This window comes from Heptranchias perlo, chromosome 27 (genome assembly GCF_035084215.1).
Source record: "Heptranchias perlo isolate sHepPer1 chromosome 27, sHepPer1.hap1, whole genome shotgun sequence".
Classification (NCBI taxonomy): Eukaryota; Metazoa; Chordata; class Chondrichthyes; order Hexanchiformes; family Hexanchidae; genus Heptranchias; species Heptranchias perlo.
The window spans coordinates 8249855-8274476 of NC_090351.1; the positions used below are offsets into that span (position 1 = coordinate 8249855).

At 48.0% G+C, this 24622-nt stretch overlaps 2 protein-coding genes and 1 long non-coding RNA gene across 6 annotated transcripts in view; 2 read left to right on the plus strand and 1 right to left on the minus strand.

The window, feature by feature from the left end:
• Nucleotides 1–5299, minus strand: part of LOC137344377 (F-actin-monooxygenase mical1-like) — a 130208-nt gene extending 124909 nt beyond the window's left edge. For 3 of the 4 annotated variants that reach the window (XM_068007274.1, XM_068007273.1, XM_068007271.1), the window contains exon 1: nucleotides 5198–5299. The gene's annotated coding sequence lies outside the window, so the exon portion shown is untranslated. Of the gene's footprint in view, nucleotides 1–1023; nucleotides 1148–5197 lie in introns of all 4 variants that reach the window. The other variant, XM_068007272.1, reaches the window with a different exon arrangement.
• rpl10a (ribosomal protein L10a) overlaps nucleotides 1–24622 on the plus strand; it is a 142407-nt gene that overhangs the window by 92613 nt on the left and 25172 nt on the right. The gene's annotated exons all lie outside the window — the stretch shown is intronic.
• LOC137344380 (uncharacterized) overlaps nucleotides 5075–24622 on the plus strand; it is a 32939-nt gene continuing 13391 nt past the window's right edge. Inside the window, exons 1-3 of the long non-coding RNA XR_010968342.1 lie at nucleotides 5075–5656; nucleotides 14859–15141; nucleotides 24249–24577. This is a non-coding gene — a long non-coding RNA (uncharacterized lncRNA). The remainder of the gene's footprint in view (nucleotides 5657–14858; nucleotides 15142–24248; nucleotides 24578–24622) is intronic.

A 24622-nucleotide genomic window follows, 5' to 3' on the forward strand; every position in this document is an offset into this window, starting at 1 on the left:
TGCATTTATATAGCGGCTTTAACGTAGTAAAATGTCCCAAGGCACTTCACTGGAGCGTAAATCAGACAAAAATTGACACCGAGCCAAAGAAGGAGACATTAGGACAGATAAGAGGTAGGTTTTGAGGAGCGTCGCGAAGGAGGAGAGAGAGGCGGAGAGGTTTAGGGAGGGAATTCCAAAGCTTAGGGCCTAGACGGTTGAAAGGAAAGGCCGCCAATGGTAGGAAGAAGGAAGTGAGGGATGGACAAGAGGCCAGAATTGGAGCAGCGCAGAGTTCTCAAAGTGATATAGTGCTGGAGGGGGTTACAGAGATAGGGAGCGTTTCATTACGTCTCTGTTTTCAGAATGTGGAGGCAGCGGAAGGAAAATGGGAGCACCAAACTTACCGCCTGTTTCCTGCCAACACCCGGGCTGCCACCATCCAGGTGGGAGTCCTTGAAACAGGTACCGGCTGAAAACAGACGGGCGCCTCATTAGCCCATGGAAGGTGGGGTCCCATGACGTCATCAGGACCCCAAATCAATTTTCAGGTACCAATGAGTGTGCCACACATTCCACACATTGATGCGTGAATTGTGCGGCCCAACCGATGGTTCATTATCGGGGTACCGCCGCAGGCCGCTCAGAGAATGGTAAGTTTAAGGTTTAAAATCAATTTTTGTGGAATCAGGAGGAGCATTAATATTCCTCCTCACCCCACAAAGACCAACCCCTGAGGTGACTCAACCTCCCGCGACCCAGGATCGTCTCTCCTCCTTTAACCTACTTGCGCTAGGGGCTGGACCCGCCAGATTTTCGTCCTTCAAGACGGATGAGCAGCTCGCTGACGGTACGGAAATGAGGCCCAACCAATTTGGGCCTTGGACTGATTCCATCGGGCGGGCGGCGGACTCCCGAAAATTGAGACGATCATGAGACACACAGAAGAGCAGCAGAATGAAGAAGATTGGGGCCAGTGGTGGGGGGGGGGGGGCAGGGTAAAAGCCATTGGCAGACATGACAGTAGAATAATTGTATCCTCACCTCCTGGACAATGATCTGGGGAGTCGAATCCTCTCCCCTTTATAAAATCTGCTGGGTTTTCATTCCATTGAAACCAATGGGCGGGTTGCATACAGGGTGGACGATCCAGATAAGGTAAAGCTAGCTAAGTACATGAGGGAGAAAGGAACAGAAGGATATGTTGATAGGGTTAGATGAAGTAGGGAGGGAAGAGGCTTGTGTGGAGCATAAACACCAACATGGACCAATAGGGCTGAGTGGCCTGTTGCTGTGCTGTAAATTCTATATAATTCTATGTAATTCTGCCAACGGGTTGAAGATGGAAGTCTAGCCCATGCAGACTCGGCCTCGTACACACTCTGAGGAGCTGCAACCCTGTGCGTAAAGTACTAGGCCCCACGTGTATAGCATTAAAGCAAGGCAGCCACGTAACACTCATCAGGTCAAGGGTTCCCCCTCTCCTGATGGAGCTTTGGAAATTTCAACTTCAGTGAGCGATGCACATCAAAACAACACATGGGGGAAGTCCCGAGTGAGCTGGCCGGGATAGAGTCGTACGTAGTTGCTCTGACACATGCTGACTGGAAGCTGTTATTTTAAAACAATTGTGAGCTCAACCTTCAGTGGCTGAGCTGGCAAAGGGAGCTGGAGATCCCACCTTCAGTTCACAGTCACCTGGGTGGCAGCAAAAAAACTTGAAAGAACTTGCATTTCTATAGCGCCTTTCACAACCTCAGGACGTCCCGAAGCGCTTTACAGCCAATGAAGTACTTTTGAAATGTAGGAAATGTGGCAGCCCATTCGCGCACAGCAAGGTCCCATAAACAGCATTGTGATAATGAACAGGTAATCTGTATTTTAGTGATGTGGGGGTTGAGAGTTGAGCAATAAATATTGGTCAGGACATCTGCAAGACCGTACCTTCAACAATGCAGCACTCTCTCAGTACTGCACTGGAGTGTCAGCATAGAAGATGTGCTAAAGTTTCAGGAGTGGGATTGAATCCACAACCTTCTGATGTAGAGAATACAGTGCTACCCACTGAGCCGCAGCTGACAGGAGGGGAGAATACTGGGGGACTCTTTCCCCCATTCCTCCCACCGGCTCTGCTGATTTTGCTGCAGGCTCCCTTATCATCAGATTATTGTTCCTTGTTTGATGCTGGGACACACAGACAGTTAAAATACTTTGCATTAAAAGTATTGTTTCTGCACTGGCCTTCTGCTTTTAATGAAAGTATCTTGTGTGGGCCTTAATACTTCTGCTTTTTACACTGCATGCTGGTGAGGCTTTGGGAGTTTCAGAAGCAATGGATGTGTCGCTGGTTTCCAGCACAACTCTCAAAGTACGAGAGCTCAGGCCTGCAGTAAGGTGACGCAGGGAGTGTAATTCTGAGGCTCTCTGTGGTCAGGGCTCTGCTCACGCTCAATATCAGCAGCATCTGTAACTATCACACTTATAGGTGTCAGCGCCCAAACGCAACAGTGTCAGAGCTGTCACTGTCGGGAGTGAACGTTAGAAGTGACGACTCTGATCTGGTGATCATTTTTGTTAGGCAAGTGTATTAAGGGCTACGGAACCCAGGCAGGGAGATTGAGTTAAGATACAGATCAGCCATGACCTAATCGAATGGCGCAACAGGCTCGAGGGGCTGATTGACCTCCTCCTGTTCCTATGTTCCTAGGACCACCAGTCCTGATCGGCGACTGCTTCATAAAAATGGAGCCGGAGGAGTGAGGACTCAGGCCATTGACCCATGAAGGGACATCAAAGCCACGTCCGATCCTGTTCTTGGCCGACACCCACACATACGCAAGGCTAGATTCCGTGCGCCCAGCGGGGAGCTTTAGGTGGGAAATCACGGGCAGGCAGCCCATAATTTCTTGCCATGTGCTTCCTGCGAATGCCAGTCCATGCCGGCAGTACAGAACTGGCCAGTTATATTCCAGCCTCTCCACCCTTCTCCTCTCATCCCCTCCCTCCTCCATCCCTCCCTTGCACTCCCCTCCCACTCTTTCCCACCTCTCCTCCACTGGGTAGCGGTCAAGGGTGAGCACAATGTCTGGATGCCCCTGTAGTGGAATGGCCCGCCTGACACTCACTGTATAGGCTCACATATGTGGGCTGGTGACTCCCGGTGAACTTTACCCCAGCATGAGTCAGCATGTTGGTTGATTCTCTAAGTCACTAATATTTGCTGCACTGTGGAGGGCCTAATCCTGCCTGATGATGGTGATTTTTACTGTGAGTTTTCACCAGTCAGATAACAGAGTGTGATAACAACATGGGAACAGTATAAAACACGACAGGCCTGAAGTGCTCACTGTGTCTAATTTGGGGGGGGGGGTCTAAAACACAGTGCTACACTTCTCAGCATTTATTCCTATACCATTCCTCTTCTCCCCTTCCCTCTGCACCACCCTCTTCCTCTCCCCTCCCCTCCCCTCAAATCCACTTCTCTCCTCTCCTCTAATCCACTCCTCTCCTCTAGGTGTTGACTCCAGATGGTGCCAGCAGCACTCTGGTATCTCGCCAGTGTGACCATTCGTCATCTACAAGCCTAGATACTGAGTGTCAGATGGTTATTCGACCATGGAAGGCATCGCAGTCGAATCTGCTCCTGTCGTCCATAACCATGTACTTTCCAACCCAGGGGGTGGGGGGAAGAGTCACTGGATCGCAATCAAACGCAGGAAACCTGACAGATTTTCACCTGCTCCTAACCAGAGGCACTGAGGTTAACATTACAGCACCCCAACGTCTGCTCTGACTGAGATCAGCTCATTCAGCACAGACTGAGAATCGAACCCGGGACTTTCTGGTCTGCGCTCATCGGGACCACTGAGAAGGGATAGTGACGCTTTCCTGTATCATTTAACATATGTGGGGGTTGAGAAACAGACCACTTGGAAGGAAGTGAGTCTGTGTTGCTTATTTTGACCGATATCCTCTCGCAGATCTTTATGAAGAAAGCAGTTGCAGATTGCACCTGCGAGCTCAGCAGAGTATAAAGTGCTGCTTGATCAAACAGCGAGGCTGCAGCCGATTTGTTTGAATAAGTTGGGCCAGGTTTATTCTGAGCAATGCGAGGGCTGTTGTTAGTCAAAATAATTCGAACAAGTGCACAGTTTTCTATTAAATCTTCTCCGAAGTACATGTTGAGGAACCAAGTGTGGTTTTCTCCAGTTCGATAAATGCGACAGTGTGTGTGTGAGTGAGTGAGTGAGTGTGAGTGATTGAGTGAGTGAGTGTGAGTAGGTGAGTGAGTGTGAGTGGGTGAGTGATTCAGTGAGTGGGTGAGTGATTGAGTGGGTGAGAGTGTGTGAGTGGGTGAGTTAGTGTGAGTGAGTAGGTGAGAATGAGTGTGTGAGTGAGTGAGTGTGAGTGAGTGGGTGAGAATGAGTGAGTGTGAGTAAGTATGGTGAGTGTGAGTGAGTAGGTGAGAGTGAGTGTGTGAGAGTGAGTGAGTATGAGTAAGTATGGTGAGTGTGAGTGGGTGAGAATGTGTGAGTGTAAGTATGGTGAGTGTGAGTGAGTAGGTGAGAGTGAGTGTGAGTAAGTATGGTGAGTGTGAGTGGGTGAGTGAGTGTGAGTGTGTGAGTGAGTGAGTGTGAGTAAGTATGGTGAGTGTGAGTGGGTGAGTGAGTGTGAGTGTGTGAGTGAGTGAGTGTGAGTAAGTATGGTGAGTGTGAGTGAGTGAGAGTGAGTGCTGTGTGCAAATCGGCTGCCACGTTTCCCTACATTACAACAGTGACAACACTTCAAAAGTTCTTCATTGCCTTTAAAGCTCTTCAGGCCGGCCTGAAGTCGTGAAAAGCGGTGTATAAATGAAAGTTCTTTCTTCCATATTAAGGGGAAATTCACCAATCCCGTCTTCCCAGGGGTCAGTCTCGCTTGAAGGGAGCGCAGGTCGGACACTGAGCTACAACACCGACCCCAGTGCTCCCTGTGACTGCGGCTCCCCGTTGGGAGCACACGGTCGGACGAGTTGTGTCTGGAGAATCTCACAACAGTTACCCTCAGGGATTCCGCAGCAGTGAGTGTGAGTTGCCGGATAACTGAGCAGCTCAAGGATAGGCAAGCACACCGTGTACGAAAAAGGAAGACAAAACGTTCAGCACCCTCTCAGAGAGATGATCTCCACCCCACTAACAACACTCACCCTGAAACACAGCACCAGGAATTAAAGACTTACCGTCTCCCCCACACGGATCTTTGGCTCCCAGTCTTTACCAGTCTCTGGATAGAGACTGCCGTCAGTGGCTCATTGTTTGCTGATACAACCCAGGCTTCAACATGGGCGGGACTGGAGGAATAACACAATCAGGAAGTATACAATTAAACCGTGCTTCTCAGAAATGGCTGGGGAACAGTCAGAGAGACTGGAGCTGCATTAAACCGAGTAATGATCTTCGCTTCCAGTGCCCTCCTGTATTACCAGGCTATTGTACAGGGAGCCTGCGGGAAGGGGCACTGCTCCTTTAGCCGAGAGGAGTGCCTGCTTTTCAGCATCATTTTAACGATCCATTCATGACATCCTGGGACCTCGCAGCTTTCAACCGCGTGGCACAGAAGCTGAGGGCAGTGATGACCTTTACTGTCACTGGCCATGCAGTCCAGATGTTAAATCTCACTGCAGCTGTTCACCAACCAGGTAAGCCTCACACTCCGCTCCCCCTCCATGCCCAGGTGAGCCTCACACTCCGCTCTCCCTCCATGCCCAGGTGAGCCTCACACTCCGCTCCCCCTCCATGCCCAGGTGAGCCTCACACTCCGCTCCCCCTCCATGCCCAGGTGATTCTCACACTCCGCTCCCCCTCCATGCCCAGGTGAGCCTCACACTCCGCTCCCCCTCCATGTCCAGGTGAGCCTCACACTCCGCTCCCCCTCCATGCCCAGGTGATTCTCACACTCCGCTCTCCCTCCATGCCCAGGTGAGCCTCACACTCCGCTCTCCCTCCATGCCCAGGTGATTCTCACACTCCGCTCCCCCTCCATGCCCAGGTGAGCCTCACACTCCGCTCTCCCTCCATGCCCAGGTAAGCCTCACACTCTGCTCTCCCTCCATGCCCAGGTGAGCCTCACACTCCAGTATTAAGAGTAACAATACCCAATCTGTACCAGACCCAGTAATGAGAGTAACAGTACCCAACCTGTACCAGGTCCAGTATTAAGAGTAACAATACCCAATCTGTACCAGACCCAGTACTGAGAGTAACAGTACCCAATCTGTACCGGACCCAGTACCAAGAGTAACAGTATCCAATCTGTACCGGACCCAGTACTGAGAGTAACAGTACCCAATCTGTACCGGACCCAGTACCAAGAGTAACAGTATCCAATCTGTACCGGACCCAGTACTGAGAGTAACAGTACCCAATCTGTACCGGACCCAGTACTGAGAGTAACAGTATCCAATCTGTACCGGACCCAGTACTGAGAGTAACAGTACCCAATCTGTACCGGACCCAGTACCAAGAGTAACAGTACCCAATCTGTACCGGACCCAGTACTGAGAGTAACAGTACCCAATCTGTACCAGACCCAGTACTGAGAGTAACAGTACCTAATCTGTACCAGACCCAGTACTGAGAGTAACAGTACCCAATCTGTACCGGACCCTGCACTGAGAGTAACAGTACCCAATCTGTACCAGACCCAGTACTGAGAGTAACAGTACCCAATCTGTACCAGGCTCAGTACTGAGAGTAACAGTACCCAATCTATACCAGGCCCAGTACTAAGAGTAACAATCTGTACCAGACCCAGCGCTAAGAGTAACACTACCCAATCTGTACCAGGCCCAGTACTGAGAGTAACAGTATCAAATCTGTACCGGACCCAGTACTGAGAGTAACAGTACCCAATCTGTACCGGACCCAGTACCAAGAGTAACAGTACCCAATCTGTACCGGACCCAGTACTGAGAGTAACAGTACCCAATCTGTACCAGACCCAGTACTGAGAGTAACAGTACCTAATCTGTACCAGACCCAGTACTGAGAGTAACAGTACCCAATCTGTTCCGGACCCTGCACTGAGAGTAACAGTACCCAATCTGTACCAGACCCAGTACTGAGAGTAACAGTACCCAATCTGTACCAGGCTCAGTACTGAGAGTAACAGTACCCAATCTATACCAGGCCCAGTACTAAGAGTAACAATCTGTACCAGACCCAGCGCTAAGAGTAACACTACCCAATCTGTACCAGGCCCAGTACTGAGAGTAACAGTACCCAATCTGTACCAGGCTCAGTACTGAGAGTAACAGTACCCAATCTATACCAGGCCCAGTACTAAGAGTAACAGTATCCAATCTGTACCCGACCCAGTACTGAGAGTAACAGTACCCAATCTGTACCAGGCCCAGTATTAAGAGTAACAATACCTAGGACTGAGAGTAACAGTACCCAATCTGTACCAGACCCCGTAATGGGAGTAACAGTACCCAATCTGCACCAGGCCCAGTACTGAGAGTAACAGTACCCAATCTGTACCGGACCCTGCACTGAGAGTAACAGTACCCAATCTGTACCAGACCCAGTACTGAGAGTAACAGTACCCAATCTGTACCAGGCTCAGTACTGAGAGTAACAGTACCCAATCTATACCAGGCCCAGTACTAAGAGTAACAGTATCCAATCTGTACCCGACCCAGTACTGAGAGTAACAGTACCCAATCTGTACCAGGCCCAGTATTAAGAGTAACAATACCTAGGACTGAGAGTAACAGTACCCAATCTGTACCGGACCCAGTACCATGAGTAACAGTATCCAATCTGTACCGGACCCAGTACTGAGAGTAACAGTACCCAATCTGTACCGGACCCAGTACCAAGAGTAACAGTATCCAATCTGTACCGGACCCAGTACTGAGAGTAACAGTACCCAATCTGTACCGGACCCAGTACTGAGAGTAACAGTATCCAATCTGTACCGGACCCAGTACTGAGAGTAACAGTACCCAATCTGTACCGGACCCAGTACCAAGAGTAACAGTACCCAATCTGTACCGGACCCAGTACTGAGAGTAACAGTACCCAATCTGTACCAGACCCAGTACTGAGACTAACAGTACCTAATCTGTACCAGACCCAGTACTGAGAGTAACAGTACCCAATCTGTACCTGACCCTGCACTGAGAGTAACAGTACCCAATCTGTACCAGACCCAGTACTGAGAGTAACAGTACCCAATCTGTACCAGGCTCAGTACTGAGAGTAACAGCACCCAATCTATACCAGGCCCAGTACTAAGAGTAACAATCTGTACCAGACCCAGCGCTAAGAGTAACACTACCCAATCTGTACCAGGCCCAGTACTGAGAGTAACAGTATCAAATCTGTACCGGACCCAGTACTGAGAGTAACAGTACCCAATCTGTACCGGACCCAGTACCAAGAGTAACAGTACCCAATCTGTACCGGACCCAGTACTGAGAGTAACAGTACCCAATCTGTACCAGACCCAGTACTGAGAGTAACAGTACCTAATCTGTACCAGACCCAGTACTGAGAGTAACAGTACCTAATCTGTACCAGACCCAGTACTGAGAGTAACAGTACCCAATCTGTACCGGACCCTGCACTGAGAGTAACAGTACCCAATCTGTACCAGACCCAGTACTGAGAGTAACAGTACCCAATCTGTACCAGGCTCAGTACTGAGAGTAACAGTACCCAATCTATACCAGGCCCAGTACTAAGAGTAACAATCTGTACCAGACCCAGCGCTAAGTGTAACACTACCCAATCTGTACCAGGCCCAGTACTGAGAGTAACAGTACCCAATCTGTACCAGGCTCAGTACTGAGAGTAACAGTACCCAATCTATACCAGGCCCAGTACTAAGAGTAACAGTATCCAATCTGTACCCGACCCAGTACTGAGAGTAACAGTACCCAATCTGTACCAGGCCCAGTATTAAGAGTAACAATACCTAGGACTGAGAGTAACAGTACCCAATCTGTACCAGACCCCGTAATGGGAGTAACAGTACCCAATCTGCACCAGGCCCAGTACTGAGAGTAACAGTACCTAATCTGTACCAGACCCAGTACTGAGAGTAACAGTACTGAGAGTAACATTACAATCTGTACCAGACCCAGTAATGAGAGTAACAGTACCTAATTTGTACCAGACCCAGTACTGAGAGTAACAGTACCCAATCTGTACCAGGCCCAGTACTGAGAGTAACAACAACAACTTGCATTTATATAGCGCCTTTAATGTAGTAAAACGTCCCAAGGTGCTTCACAGGAGCGATTATCAAACAAAATTTGACACCGAGTCACATAAGGAGATATTAGGACAGGTGACCAAAAGTTTGGCCAAAGAGATAGGTTTTAAGGAGCGTCTTTAGGATAAGAGAGAGGCGGAGAGGTTTAGGGAGGGAATTCCATAGCTTAGGGCCTAGGCAGCTGAAGGCACGGCCGCCAATGGTGGAGTGATTAAAATCGGAGTTGGGCAAGTGGCAGGAATTAGAGGAGCGCAGAGACCTCGGAGGGTTGTAGGGCTGGAGGAGGTTACAGAGAAAAGAGGGGCAAGGCCATGGAGGGATTTGAAAACAAGGATGAGAATTTTAAAATCGTGGCATTCCCGGAGCGGGAGCCAATGTAGGTCAGTGAACACAGAGGTGATTGCATTTATACAGAACCTGATCTGTACCAGGCCCTGTACTGAGAGTAACAATACCTGATCTGTACCAGGCCCTGTACTGAGAGTAACAATACCTGATCTGTACCAGGCCCTGTACTGAGAGTAACAGTACCTGATCTGTACCTGGCCCTGTACTGAGAGTAACAGTACCTGATCTGTACCAGGCCCTGTACTGAGAGTAACAGTACCTGATCTGTACCTGGCCCTGTACTGAGAGTAACAGTACCTGATCTGTACCAGGCCCTGTACTGAGAGTAACAGTACCTGATCTGTACCAGGCCCTGTACTGAGAGTAACAGTACCTGATCTGTACCAGGCCCAGTACTGAGAGTAACAGTACCTGATCTGTACCAGACCCAGTACTGAGAGTAACAATACCTGATCTGTACCAGGCCCTGTACTGAGAGTAACAGTACCTGACCTGTACCAGACCCAGTACTGAGAGTAACAGTACCCAATCTGTACCAGGCCTAGTACTGAGAGTAAAAGGACCTGATCTGTACCAGGCCTAGTGCTGAGAGTAACAGTACCGGATCTGTACCAAGCCCAGTACTGAGAGTAATAGTGCCCAACCTGGACCAGGGCCAATGCTGGAAACAAGAGAGACTTATAAGTTGACTGGTAAACTCGGAGTCCAAAATGGCAACAAGGTGATCTGTTATTTTGATAACAATTTTCCAATTGTCTCTTATCTCTCAAGAAGGATTTATATTTATATAATGAAAGACTTTACACTTATATATCACCTTTCATAGAATCTTACAGCATGGAGGGAGGCCATTTGGCCCGTCATGCCTGTGTTGGCTCTTTGAAAGAGTTATCCAATTAGTCCCACTCCCCTGCTCTTTCCCCATAGCCCTGCAATTCTTTCATTTTCAAGTATTTATCCAATTCTCTTTTGAAATGAAGTACTTTTGAAATATAGCCACTGTTGTACATAATGGACCAGATAATCCTGGTGGCAGCCAAAAGGCACACAGCAAGATCCCACAAACATGACATAAAGGACCAGATAATCTGTTTTAGTGATATTAGTTGAGGGATAAATATTAGCCAGGAGACCAGTGCTGCTCTTCTTCAAAATAGTGCCCTGGGATCTTTTACAACCACCTGAGAGGGCAGACAGTTTAGCATCTTATCTAAAAAGGCAGCACCCACTTAGTACTGCATTGGAGTGTTGGTCTAGAATATATGCTTAAGTCTCAGGAGTAGGGATTGAACCCACAACCTTCTGACTCAGAGGCAAAAGTGCGACCCACTGAGCCACAGCACTGATAGACTCTAAGTCACTAACATTTGCTGCACTGTGGAGGGCCTAATATTTTCCGATGATGGTGATTTTTACTGTGAGATTTCACCAGTCTGAAAAGAGAGTGTGATAACAACATGGGAACACGACAGGCCTGAGGTGCTCACTGTGTCTAATTAGGGGGGGGTCTAAAACACAGCGCTACACTTCTCGACATTTATTCCTATACCCTCTCCTCTCCGCTAATCCACTCCTCCCCTCTAATCCTCTCCTCTAATCCACTGCTCCCCTCTAATCCACTCCTCCCCTCTAATCCCCTCCTCTAATCCACTCCTCCCCTCTAATCCTCTCCTCTAATCCACTGCTCCCCTCTAATCCACTCCTCCCCTCTAATCCCCTCCTCTAATCCACTCCTCCCCTCTAATCCTCTCCTCTAATCCACTGCTCCCCTCTAATCCACTCCTCCCCTCTAATCCCCTCCTCTAATCCACTCCTCCCCTCTAATCCTCTCCTCTAATCCACTGCTCCCCTCTAATCCACTCCTCCCCTCTAATCCCCTCCTCTAATCCACTCCTCCCCTCTAATCCCCTCCTCTAATCCACTGCTCCCCTCTAATCCACTGCTCCCTTCTAATCTTCTCCTCCCCTCTAATCCCCTCCTCCCTTCCGTGCTGCACTGGACTGTCAGCTGAGTTTTTGTGCTCAAATCCTGGAGTGGGACTTGAACCTAAAACCTTCTGACTTAAAGTCGAGGGTTCTACCAATGGATCCAAAAAGAGGCAACAAATCAGACTCGGGCATCTACAAACCCAGTAGTCGTACTTCAGTCCTGTGTAAAATAATGGAATTGATTATCAGGTGTACACTGAAAGGTTACCTGTACAACAATCACATAGTAAAAAGCTCTCAATATCAATTCAGAGGGGGAAGATCCTGTCTGACCAAACTCCTTGACTTCTTTGAGGAAGTCCCACGTGGACTGTGTTATATCCAAAAGGCAAACTTCCACATGAAAGACGCTGGGGTAAACTTTCCACAGGAGTTCTCATGATCTCCCATCATACCTTCAGTGGAAGATTGGCGGAAATGGTGTCCTAACTTGCCCCAAATCCCGTTCACCCATCACCCATGTTCGCTGACCTATATCGGTTCCCGTTCCGCCAACATCTCAGATTTAAAATTATCATCCATGTGTTAATATCCCTCCATGGCCTCGCCCCTCCCTATCTCTGTAACCTCCTCCAGCCCTACAACCCTCCGAGAAATCTGCGTTCCTCCAATTCTGGCCTCTTGCGGCTCCCCGATTTCCATCACCCCACTATTGGCGTCCATGCCTTCAGCTGCCTAGCCCCTAAGCTCTGGAATTCCCTCCCTAAACCTCTCCACCTCTCTACCTCTCTCTCCACCTTTAAGACCCTCCTTAAAACCAACCTCTTTCACCAGTCCTAATATCTCCTTATGTGGCTCGGTGTCAAATTTTGTTTGATGACGCTCCTGTGAAGCGTTTTGGGATGTTTTAATATGTTAAAGGCGCATTAGTTAAGCTCAATGTTGTGGGGTATTCAGGGTAAACCCTGGCCACGGAAAAGAAAGTGAGCACTTATTGTAGGGAGTTACATTAAGATGAGGGAAGTACTGAGTGGGCTGTCCCGGGGCTCAGTGTTGGAACACAACGGTTTCTAATTTACACCAACGACTTGGACTCAGAAACACAATGCAAATTGGTCACATTTACAGGTGAGATCAAGTTAGGAGAGGCAGTGGAATCAGAAGAGGCACCATAAAGAGATGGACAAAATCTGCAAGTGGACACAATAATGACTGATGAAACTTAATGCTTAAAGTATTACACATAGGAAGGATGAAAGGGCAACCCACCTATTGCGTGAGTGGTGTTGAAATGGCTAAGGAGGAAGTTGACGATGATCTAGGAGCCGCTGTATATAAATTTAAATGTTTTAATGAGGTGCCTTCCTGTTTCTGACTGTGATTGCCTAAATCGAGGCCTGCTTGCAAAATGCATTGGGTGAGCCTCATGTGGAAGTCGGAGTGAATTTATTTTTACAATTTTCTTCTCGCTACCATTCTACTCGTGCTGGAAAATGGGGCTGTAGAGAGCCCAAAATCGGCCCCCAATGTGTCCAACCATTGTAGAGCAGGAATCAACAAAGCCAATAGGATGTTGAACTGCAAGGCCAAAACAGTACAATACAAGGCAGAGGAAGTCATGATCAATCTGTGCTGTTCTAAGGTCAGACTGCACCTTGGGTGCTGGGTGCAGTGCTAGTCCCGGAGATACAAGGGAGACATTCAAACCTAGTCTTAGATATCTGAGCTCTCAATAGAGACTGGAGAAAGTTCAGCATTGAAAAGAGGCCTCCGGGAAATGATCTTATATAGAGAGGTATACAAGATTGGGAATTGTCTGGAAGTGGTAAATCTGGAGAATTACTTCAAACTAAATTGGCTCTTTCACCGCTCTCTAGTAACTTCACTGCATGTCTTAGCAATATTTTTATTACGCTTGCACAGAATTACCACCACTCAAGCATCATCTGTGCCCAGATGGCAGCAGGGCATGGCACCAAGCCAGAGAAGTCGAATGCACAACTTCACTCATTCAGACCTCCAAGCCCCCCTGGCGGGCATTGAAGGCAGGACGAGCAGTCTTGTCGGTGTTAGTGCCACCACACCACCCAAAATTATCACTCAATCCACTCAGGGGGAGGTGGCACTGGCACTGACTGCCAACTCCATCAATCCCATGCATGCAGGCCAGCGCCGCAAAAAGTTCCAACAACCTCAGCTTGGCAGGCTAGGTAACACACTGCACACCTCTCCCTTTTCTTCCTTGTAACTCCGGGCACCAGCACACTCCTCACTCTCTCAAAGCAACATTTCCGCAATCAACCCTTGACGGTGCTCTCTGGTTAAATGGGGCTCCAACTCAGCATCTTGCACTATGGCTATCCAGTGCCCTTCACAGCTATTACTTACAGCACAACCCTAAAAACCCTTGCTCCACTTTAACAGCCTTACCTCTCCCACGCCAGTTGGCCCACACACCTCAACTGTTAGCCTTACTCACATTCACTCTATCTTCTTGCAGGACGAATTGACACACAATTCCCACCAGAGGGGGCATCCCCACCTTTAAAACCCTCACCCCAGGTTATTGGCTGAGTATTTCCTGGGCTGGTTTTGATCGCCTGAGGGGGGGTCGGAGAGGAATTTCCAGAGTTTTTTTTCCCCTTATTGACCCTGGGTTTTTCGCTGTTTTTTTTGCCTCTCCCCGGCGATGAGATGGCTGCGGGGGGAGGGAAGGGAGTGTCTAGCCATGACGGTCCAGCCATCGTGACTGTGGGGCAGGCTTCTCTGTCCCCTTAAACCCAAGGAGGTGATGCTCACCTATTCCTAGCTTCTACCCTCCTTTTCAGCTGATTCACCACACCAACGGGTGGCAAGGAGGAGGAAGATGATGATGATGATGATGGTGGTGAAAAGGGTGATGAGGACCAAGCCGCCCAGGAGCCGCAGCTATAGGATACCACCGTCCCTCAGGACAGCAACACGTGCTTACAGCCGCCCCCTCGTAGTTTATTCCAGTGGAACACGGGAAGTGACACCAAGGTGCCAAGGAGCAAGCTGGCATGAGGTGAGGGCCTTCTGTAGAGCATGAGCAGCCAACCACCTCCGGGGCTCCTGGCCCTCAGGTGGCACCTAGAAGAAGCACGAGGATAGGTGCCCATTGTGAGCGCCATGCCCGCTCCGGAGAAGGCCTAACAGGAGGTGATGGGGTGGGGGGGGGGGTTCCGAAAATCTGCCGGTGGTCCATCCATGTGAGAGGTTACCTGTCCAGGCAGCAAGGCGAAATAACAAAACTGCTTGAAGACTTCTTTCCCCACCTGTGCAAATCTAGTTTTAAACGACCTCCGACCTCTTCTGTTTCAGGAACTCTTCACCTCCGCCTTGAGCAGCTGACGCTGACAGCTGCTGCCCCTCGCTGAACGGTGTCCGACTCAGCCCGAGACCAGCAGCAGCGGTGCAGGGACCGTGGAGGCCTTTTGCCACCAGCTCTTACAAGGACGTAGTCAAAGCAGGCCGGCGTTGATTCGGCAGGAGAGCTGCGGAAGCACGAGGAAACTCGCGGGTGGGGGAAGCCGTGTAAACGCAGGCGTCGGGTGGAAACGGAACTCTCCTCACAGAAGAAGTTTCCTTGCGTCACTCCAGCATGGTAAGTGCGCTGGAGACGGTGAGGAAATTCCCCTTATTTCTGTTACTGATGCCACTTTTCCTTATGACGGAGCCGGTTATGTAACTTGAGGCTGACGATAACTCACTGATGGGTCATCCAGTCAGCTTTTCCTGCTGAAGGCATTTATCACATGTCTTAATATGACACGTGTCACGGGCCTCGTCTCTCTCTGTCTCTGTAACATCCTTATTTATCCAAGGAAATATTTGAACAGAGAAAAATTTGCAGGGCTACAGGGAAAGAGCCTGGGACTCGCTGGATTGCTCTTGCAAAGAGCCGGCACAGGCTCGATGGGCCGAATGGCCGCCTTCTGCGCTGTAACGATTCTATAATTTTATGATTCCTCTAGCCCCTCAACCCCCATCCACCCCGCACACCCGAACTCTCCATTCCTCTGACTCCGGCCTCTTGTGCACCCGCCCTTCCTTCGCCCCACCATTGACGACCGTGCCTTCTGCAGTCTAGGCCTCCAGCTCTGGAATTCCCTCTGTAAATCCCTCCGCCTCCCTCTCTTCCTTTAAGGCCCTCCTTAAAACCCACTTCTTTGACCACTCCTAATATCTCCTTCTCTGTCTCAGCGTCCATTTTTGCCCATTTGGTCCAAATTGGAGACATTGGGGGACCAGGAGTCAATGTTGGTCAGCCAGGACACGAGTGCTGGGTGAGCAGGATCAGATAGGACACGGGCAGAAAAGCTTTGGATGAGCTGAAGCTTATGTGGGGTGGAGGATGCGAGGCTGGCCAGGCGGACCCTGGAATCGTTGCGTATTGAGGTGACAAGGAAATGGATGAGGGTTTCAACAGCAGATGGGCTGAGGCGGGGCAGAGGCAGGTGATGTTACAGAGGTGGAAGTAGGCGGTCCTTGTGATGGAGAGGATATGGGTTTGGAAGCTCAGCTCCGTCAGGGGTGTGGGGATGCACAGGCCAGTCTGTCCAAAGATCAGAAGCTTCACAAAACAAGGACAGATTATAACGGAGCAGATATGGAATGTGCATTCAGAGCAAACGGGAATGGAAAATACCGATCATCAAACTAAAAAAAAACCCAATTGAACATCAGCAGTCTGCCTCCAGTAGCAAGGAGCATAAGCAGCACCAATGAAATAACACCAAATACTTTTTGAAAACCCTTTCAGCTGCCATCTTCCCTTCTCAATAAGCTGAGAATCTTAGCGCTCAGAATAAGGTTTGCAACGTGATAAAGACATAAACAAATTACAAAATTTACAAGAAAATGATTAAACGTACCTAAATGAGTAGATATCAGCCGTGGCTCAGCGATAGTGCTCTCACCTCTGAGTCATGAAGGCTGTGGGTTCAAGTCTAACTCCAGGAGACCTGAGCACATAATCCCAGGCTGACACTCCGGCGCAGTACTAAGGGAGTGCTGCACTGTCGGAAGTGCCGGCTTTCGGATGAGACATTAAACCGAGGCCTTGTCTTCCCTCTCAGGTGGACGTAAAAGATCCCATGGCACTATTGGAAGAAGAGCAGGGGAGTTCTTCCTGGTGTCCTGGCCAATATTTACCCCCCCAACCAACATCACTAAAACAGATTATCTGGTCATTGTCACATTGCTGTTTGTGGGATCTTGCTGTGTGCAAATTGGCTGCCATGTTTCCTACATTACAACAGTGACGACACTTGAAAAGTACTTCATTGGCTGTAAATTGCTTTGGGACATCCTGAGATTGTGAAAGGCGCTGTATAAATGCAAGTTCTTTCTTTCTACACATTATTATCTGTGCTTTATAATGTCTTTAGTTTTCTTGTGGCCTGTGCCTCCCTGAAGAGCCTTTATGCACTTATAACAACAATTTTAACAAATCACATAGTTCTATGTATTATAGTTGCAATCAGTAATTTCTTACGTGTCGAAGAGTCTTTTTCCATTTGCGCTGGCTGAGTTCAGTCTGTTGAATTGCTCCCTAATGTACTATACTTGGCTAACCTCTGAGATCAAACATTTCTGCATTGCAAAACAAATATGGTGCCAGAGTGTGTTTTTCAGAGAATGCCTTGGCCCTCCTGCTGAGACTGTGAAAATGCTGAATATTAGAAATAAATCCCTTGCATTTCCATCTAAGGGGCCATTGGATAAGGATTCTCTTAGGTTAGGTCAGCTCAGCTGGTGAGCAGTCAGGATCAGTTTTGGCCTCAAACCTTGGATGAGTGAAGAGAAATATCCCAAAAAAGTTTCCGATTGGGATCTCAATCCAGTGCTCCCTGGAGGAAGGTAAGCATATGTGTATATATGTCTGTGTATGTGTGGGTGTGTGTGTATGTGTGTCTGTGGGTATCTGTGTGTGTGTGTCTGTGGGTATCTGTGTGTGTGTGTCTGTGGGTATCTGTGTGTGTGTGTGTGTGTGTGTGGGTATCTGTGTGTGTGTGTCTGTGGGTATCTATGTGTGTGTGTCTGTGGGTATCTATGTGTGTCTGTGGGTATCTGTGTGTGTGTGTGTGTGTGTGTCTGTGGCTATCTGTCTGTGTCTGGCTGTGATACTTTTCTCTGTTAACCCTTATCTCCTAGAAACAGTCACCAATGCTGAATGGCTGTCAAGTACCAACAGATCTTCAACCATCTAGCTGCAAGATAAGAGGAAAAAGATCCTTCATCAGACTGAGTTAACTCCTGAAACATTAACCTGTCTTTTCCTTTGTCAGCTACTGACAAACCTGAATTTTTGTTTTTATTTCCTATTTACAGTATTCCTGTTTGTTTCTCTCTATTTCTAGCTGCAGAGTCAGTCTGCACTGCAGTAGATGCTTTAATTACTGCAGCATGAACATTAGTGAAGTGGGCTGCAATTTGAATTTGACTGTGGAAATCAATTTAGCATTGGCTAAAGATCAATTTTTCAATTTTAGTTCAAGATCAATGTAAGGTGCGCCCTGGTTACCATGACGATGAGAAGATAGGGCTCCACTAACCTCATTGTACATTCCCGGAAAACAGGTAACTGGAGAATCACGAGAGGGCAATGGGAGTGAGGGAGATGCCACATAAACAATAGCATCACCTCCACCCCCCACAATCAGTTTAAAATCCATTCTTTTCTCATTGCTGTTTAAAGCCATATACTTGTAATGAACAGATTCTAGGCATCCCATGTGTCCCATTATCATCACTGACATTAAACAGACCAGTGATGCAGCAACTGATATACTCAGCTCATCTACTGAATGATGGGTAAAGTGCACGAGAGGGCACATGTGAAAGACGATATCCAATTCAGATCACAAGGTCGTCCTATTGTTGCACTCTCCGCTCTCACGGTTATATTGTAAACAATTTTACAACACCAAGTTATAGTCCAACAATTTTTATTTGAAATCTACAAGCTTTCGGAGGCTTCCTCCTTCGTCAGGTAAATGTTCAGGAGCATTTACCTGACGAAGGAGGAAGCCTCCGAAAGCTTGTAGATTTCAAATAAAAATTGTTGGACTATAACTTGGTGTTGTAAAATTGTTTACAATTGTCAACCCCAGTCCATCACCGGCATCTCCACATCACGGTTATATTAAGTATGATTAGATTTTGGGAAATATGGGTGCACTCCTGAACGCAAGAAATGGTGATTGCTAGCGCTGTTGAACCCCATGAGAATAACTAAGGCAGCCCCAAATTTTGTAACATTCACACATGGGCGGGAATCACTAGAACAGTGACCAGGAGCCTGATTTTACTTCTTCCGAACCAGTAGTGCTGAGGCCATTTCGAGCTCCCTTTACTATTGCCTCGGCTGAGATTAACTGACTCACTACAGGCTCATGAAGCAGTTTGCAGAAGACATGCAGTATCCGACACAGGAGCTGACAATAAACCCTATCTAGTGCCAGGCATATCTATTAAATCATTACCTTTGACCCCGTGTGAATTGAGTGTGATGAGCAAACAAACGCAGAATGGTAACTAGGCAGGTGACAGGTTATCAATGTGCAAACCTCCCACTGCTGCTTAATTTACTACAATAACAAAAAGGGAGTGGTTGTTTGGCAAGACGCTGCTGAGTGGCTTTAACCGAACGTAGGGCTGAGCTTGTCTCTGGGAGCCACAGCATACTGACCTGGGGATAACTCAGTTATCCAAGGTTTGGCCCCTGCTCAGGAGGTCAATGTCACGAAGCCAGTTTGTCTAACAGAGAATACTGTTCAAACGCAAATCTGAGGCTCATTATTTTTATTGTGGATTGATTAGCCCTGTTGCATGAAGACAACTTTGTCTCAATGTGTGTGTAAATAATGAAGCAATTCTGAAGCAAGTAAAGAATAAAGTCTGCCACGAGCTAAATCCAACGGTTCAGTTGGGCTTCTTCGACAGCACCTCCCAAACCCACGATCACTATCACCTAGAGGGCAGCAGGCTCATGGGAACACCACCGCCTGCACGTTCCCCTCCAAGTCACACACCATCCCGACTTGGAAATATATCGCCGTTCCTTCATCGTTGCTGGGTCAAAATCCTGGAACTCCCTACCTAACAGCACTGTGGGAGAACCTTCACCACACGGACTGCAGCGGTTCAAGAAGGCGGCTCACCACCACCTTCTCAAGGGCAATTAGGGATAGGCAATAAATGCCGGCCTCGCCAGCGACGCCCACATCCCATGAACGAATAAAAAAAAAAGTTGATAAAGGCACCTTGTGATTCTGAGTCATACAGACTGGGAAGGTCCAGGGTTCCATTCCCAAGTCTATGCTGTGTTAACTGATCCAGTATATGGATCTCAGTGAGTAATTACATTGCATAATGATTGTGGTTTGTCTGCATGTTCTATTGCACCATAACAAGGCCAAAGTCACAATAATATGACCTCTGCCCCCCGACAACCCCCAGTTTCCTTTGCCAACATCACGTACTACTACAACAACAACTTGCATTTATATAGCAACTTTATCATAGTAAAAAGTCCCAAGGCGCTTCACAGGAGCCATTATCAAACAAAATTTGACACCGAGCCACATAAGGAGATATTAGGGCAGGTAGTCACAGAGATAGATTTTAAGGAGTGTCGTAAAGGAGGAGAAAGAGACGGAGAGGCGGAGAGGTTTAAGGAGGGAATTCTAAAGCTTAGGGCCTAGGCAGCTGAAGGCACGGCCGTCAATGGTGGAGCGATTGAAATCGGGGATGCGCAAGAGGTCAGAATTGGAGGTGCACAGAGATCTCAGAGGGTTCTAGGGCTGGAGGAGGTTACAGAGATTAGGGAGTGGCGAGGCCATGGAGGAATTTGAAAACAAGGATGAGAATTTTAAAATCGAGGCATTGCCGGACCGGGAACCAATGTAGGTCAGCGAGCACAGGGGTGATGGGTGGACGGGACTTGGTGCGAGTTAGGATACAGCAGCAGAGTTTTGGATGAGCTCAAGTTAATGGAGAGTGTAACGTGGGAGGCCGGCCAGGAGAGCATTGGAATAGTCAAGTCTAGAAAAAACAAAGGCCTGGATAAGGGTTTCAGCAGCAGATGAGCTGAGGCAGGGGCAGGGATGGGCAAGTTACAGAGGTGGGAATAGGCGGTCTTGGTGATAGAGAGACTATGGGGTCAAATAGGACGCCAAGGTTGTGAATAGTCTGTTCAGCCTCAGACAGTGGCCAGGGAGAGAGATGGAGTCGGTGGCTAGGGAACGGAGTTTGTGGCGGGGACCAAAGACAATGGCTTCAGTCTTCTCAATATTTAGTTGGAGGAAATTTCTGCTCATCCAGTACTGGATGTTTGAAAAGCAGTGTGACAAATCAGAGACAGTGGAGGGGTCGAGGGAGGTGGTCGTGAGGTAAAGTTGGGTGTCATCAGCGTATATGTGGAACCTGACGTTGCGTTTTCAGATGATGTCGTCGAGGGGCAGCATGTAGATGAGAAATAGGAGGGGGCCAAGGATAGATCCTTGGGGGACTCCAGAGGTAACGGTGTGGGAGTGGGAAGAGAAGCCATTGCAAGTGATTCCCTGGCTAAAAATGGATATATAGGAACGGAACCAGGTGAAGGCAGCTGGACATCAGAGGAGAGGTGTTGGAGGAGGATGGTGTGATCAACCGTGTCAGAGGCTGCGGACAGGTCGAGAAGGATGAGGATCTATAGAGATTACTTCCCAGGATGGCAATTTAAGTTTAACAGATACAGTACATGACCCCAGATCTCAGTTGAAATATAAATTGCTAATTTGCAGCCCCAGTGGTTTTACCGTGTAAGTGAATTTTATGTCGTGCCACTGAGCTACACAGAACAGAACGGTTCAGAACAGTGCAGGTTTAGATAGCAGCTTTAGTGTCAGCCGTGGCTCAGTGATAGCATTCTCACCTCTAAGCCTGAAGGTTGCGGGTTCAAACTCCACTCCACTGACATTTCAGTGAAGCACTGAGGAGTGTTACACTGTCGGTGGTGCTGTCTTTCAGGTGAGACATTACTGACCTGGGGTGAGACACTGAGGCCCTCTCTGGTGGACATAAAAGATCCCATGGCACTATTTTGATGAAGAGCAGGGGAATTCTTCTGGTATCCTGGCCAATATTTATCCCTCAACCAACATCACTAAAACAGATTATCTGGTCATTTTCAGGTATACTTTTGTGGGATCTTGCTGTGCACAAATTAGCTGTCGCATTTCCTACATTACAACAGTGACTACGCTTCAAAAGTTCATCATTGGTTTTAAAGTGCTTTGGAACGTCCTGAAGTCATGAAAGGCGCTATATAAATGCAAGTCTTTCATTTACCACGTCACAGGGTATATTTACCCACAAAGCCACTGGGAAATGATAACAATTATTCTTAATAACGTACAAGGAGGTGTTTAAAGTCAGGCCTAAAAGTCTTCACAAAGATGTGGATCTCAGTACAGGACTGCAAAACAGTTTCTATATCGTGCGTGTCATATTGCACCATTAAACGCGGCCAAAATAACAACAGTAACCTCTGCCCCAGCAATCTCCAGTGAGGAGATATCTGCCTACTTTTAGGTGTGCTGATTACAGAACAGAATATGTTGCTACAGTGATACCTGCCAAGAGTGTCAAGTTTAACCCGATCTCAGTTTAACAGATAGATGGCCCCCAAATCCAGGTGATCACATCTATATTAATTTGCTGCTCCAAAGGTTTAGCAGATACATGGCATCATACTTGGGCATCAGTGGGACCTGCCATGGTGTACAGACTTATTCTGCAGTGACTATGTTGTTTGCGTCCAACCTGGTAGAGCAGCTGAGTCTCACAGCCGTTAGCAGATCGCAGAGCCTGGAAACTAAAGAGACCTGAGAATCACTTGGCTCCCAGACTCTGCGATCTCCTGACTTTTGGGTCCCCTGCGTTTCAATCGGCTGAGACTCAGCTGTTCTACCAGGAGGCAATAACTGTTCCTCATCACTTGGCAGCTCCGGCTTTTAACAGTCGATTGCCTCCAAGTCGATGGTCCGAGCTCCACCTGGCATATTCCTGGATGATCAAATTCTACTGAGCACAACCAGTGTGTTGGCCATGACTGATACCAGAAAGATCTTCCACACACAAAGAGCGATCGACGTGTGGAATAAGTTTACAGAAAGAGAGGTGGGGGTGAAAACACTGGAATCATTTAAGAACAAATTGGATGCTGAAATGGGGCGATCTGTATGGTCTTTCTGGATGGGCGAGTTAAGTTGGGTTGAAAGCCCTGCCTGACCTGTAATTATCTTGTGATTGAATCCCTATCTCACCCCATTTTCACACCTCTGCCAGTGGGATTGGACAAACACAACGGAACAAAGCAATTAATTAATCCTAAATAAAAACAGAAACTGATGGAATTACACACCATCTGTTGACATTAATTATTAACCATTGCCCCAAGACAAACAACTAGATAGCGTGTGGTTCATGAAATCCAGCAGGGAGCATGATCAAGGCTCTTTACATTTCAGAGTGTTATATAAGAAAGAACCTGCATTTATAGAGCACCTTTCACAACCTCAGGACATCCCAGCGCTTCACAGCCAATGAAGTACTTTTGAAGGGCAGACACTGTTGTCATGTAGGAAAATTGGCAGCCAATTTGCGCACAGCAAGATCCCACAAACAGCAATGAAATAAATGACCCGATAATCTGTGTTAGTGATGTTGGTTGAGGGATAAATATTGGTCAGGACACCAGGAGAAACTCCCTTGCTCTTCTTTGAATAATGCCATAGGATCTTATGTGTCCACCCGAGAGGGCAGATGGGGCCTTGGTTTAACGTCTCATCTGAAAGACGGCATCTCCAACAGTGCAGCACTCCCTCAGTACCGCACTGCAGTGGCAGCCTGGATTAGGTGATTTTAAACCCCAAGAACGGGTGAGTTGGGGGCGGATGGGAGTTGAATATAGTTTTTTTTGGGTCGCGACTGCAAAATTTTCGGACTTTGCATTCCCAGTGGGAAGCCTGTATTTTTTCGCCCCGATGTTAAACTTGGAAATAAAGCCGGGTTACGGTCGCAACCCAAAAAACAACTATTTTCAACTCCCACCCGCCCCCAATCCACCCGTTCTTGGGGTTTAAAATCACCCCCCAAGTCTCCAGAATGAGACACAAACCCACGACCTTCTGACTGTGAGGCAAGAGTGCTACCACTGAGCCAAGGATAACACCTGAGGCACTGGCTAATGTAATGCTGGGACCAACTACAGATCTTCTGGTATCAGAGACCCAGCTTTTGTGGGTCCCAAGAGCTGCCGTCAGATCTCTACTTACCTGCAAATGCACCAACCTCAACTATGCTCTGGGGCAGAACTTAATTAAATGGAAAGAACGACACATGAAGGGTGTGGGTCTTTGCGCATCACTCCCCTGGGACTCCTACTTAAACATAAAGGAGCCTCGTTATTAATCAGGGTCATTTCTTTCTTACTGTCAATTTTGTCTCCTCTCCTGTCGGAACCAACACTTGCTGATAAACAATCATCTTTCAAGCCCTCACCCTGGTGCCCATTATTCATAGTCATTATGCATTTCCTACATTACAACAGTGACTACACTTCAAAAGTACGTCATTGGCCGTAAAGCGCTTTGGGACGTCCTGAGGTTGTGAAAGGCGCTATAGAAATGCAAGTCTATTTTTCAAGTTGTTTCTTTTACATAGGAACACTCACAGTGCGTATCTGAGGAACATCGCGCCAAGCCAATCTGAGGGTCAATCCCCAGTCTGTGTTGTGCCAGTTGATCTCAGCCAGGGTGACCTCAGTGACCCTGGGTTACAGATGGCAAAATCAATACAGGTGCTGGAAGTATACGTGTGTGGATGTCGAGTGAGGAGAGGATTGGGCAAGGCTGTGATGCCCCAGCGGTAGAAGAGTCTGGTGATATTCACTGTCCAGGTTGGTACATAAAGATCGGCTGCTTGGGTGAGGCACCAGAGAGCTTCTGTTTTTTGTGGTATCAATCTCCAGCCAGAAACCTTCAGGCATTAAGGTAAGAATATCAGCAAAGGAAAAATTACAGTCAATTGGCCCATTA